Source organism: Otolemur garnettii, unplaced genomic scaffold (assembly GCF_000181295.1).
Source record: "Otolemur garnettii isolate 467f Iridium unplaced genomic scaffold, OtoGar3 scaffold00153, whole genome shotgun sequence".
Classification (NCBI taxonomy): Eukaryota; Metazoa; Chordata; class Mammalia; order Primates; family Galagidae; genus Otolemur; species Otolemur garnettii.
The window spans coordinates 1,234,438-1,235,731 of NW_003852548.1; positions in this window are offsets into that span (position 1 = coordinate 1,234,438).

Here is a 1,294-nt window from a genome sequence, read left to right on the forward strand (position 1 = left end):
AGCATTGCTGAAGTCTAGGAGTTGGAAGTTGCTGTGAGCTGACGCCAAGGAGCACCACCCAGGGTGACAAAGGGAGACTCTATCTCAAAATTAAAAAATATACATTTATCAGTTTACACACTTTAATATTGAATAATGGCCATATTTTAAGTACCAGCTCACACGATTCCTGAAAATTTAGCATCAGCTCTTGCAAAGCAGAACAAACGAGCTCCATCTCATCACTGTGTATAGTTCATGGAGACAGCTGCGAACAGTCACTTCCAGTTGCAGTGAGAAAACCTGGTGCTCACATCTTGGTTTCTCATTAATATGTTCCACTAACCAGGGATCCTTTGAGCAGTGGCTGATTGCAGGGTTGGGAAAAATAAAATACAAGATGAGCCTGGGACATGTTATGGTAGAAAGGAAGGAAGTGCAGAGAAAAATTATGGAAACTGTCATGGCTTAGAGGGTCCTGGAGATACAGTGAAGGGACACATGATGTGGTATCCTGGGTGAGATCCTGGAAGAGGAAAGGGACCTTAGGATAAAAACTAAGACAGTCTGAATCAACTATGCACCCTAGGTAAATCATAATGTACCAATGGTGGTTTGATGTGACAAATGTATCAGAGTAATGCAATTTATCAAAAATAGGGAAAATTTGGCACAGTGGGATATGGTAATTCTACACTGGCATCTTTTCTGTAATGATTCTAAAATTCCTGACCCAGTGTTGAAATCAGCTATTGCGCCAAGGAGCTCTAGTCCCCTCTATTGGAGAATGGTATGAGAAACCAACATCTGAGCACTACATGTGCTCTGGTTACTGGGGTGTTGGTGCTCTCAGGCCCTCTAAGCTGACCGAACAAGGAAATATATGGAAGTATACAAACACCTGTATAAACACATATCTATAAATTCTTCAACTTTATTTGTCATACTTGGCAAAGTGCCAGGGCCTCATAGTTCACAGCAACCTGAAATTCCTGGAGTGATGCCAGCCTCTTGCCTTAGGCTCCCAAGTAGCTGAGAGGACAGGGGCCCGCCACAACACCCAGGGTCTAATTCTGACTCAGGCCAGTCAACAACTCCTGAGCTCAAGCGATCCACCGGCTTCGGCATCCCAGAGTGCTAGGATTACAGGTGTGAGCCACCTTGCCTGGCCAGGAACGAAGAATGAATGATACTGAAAAACAAAGAAAGAAATACCCCAGGGTGGCGCCTTTGGCTCAGTGGGTAGGGCACCGCCCCCATATACCAAGGGTGGAGGGTTCAAACCTGGCCCTGGCCAAACTGCAACAAAAAAATA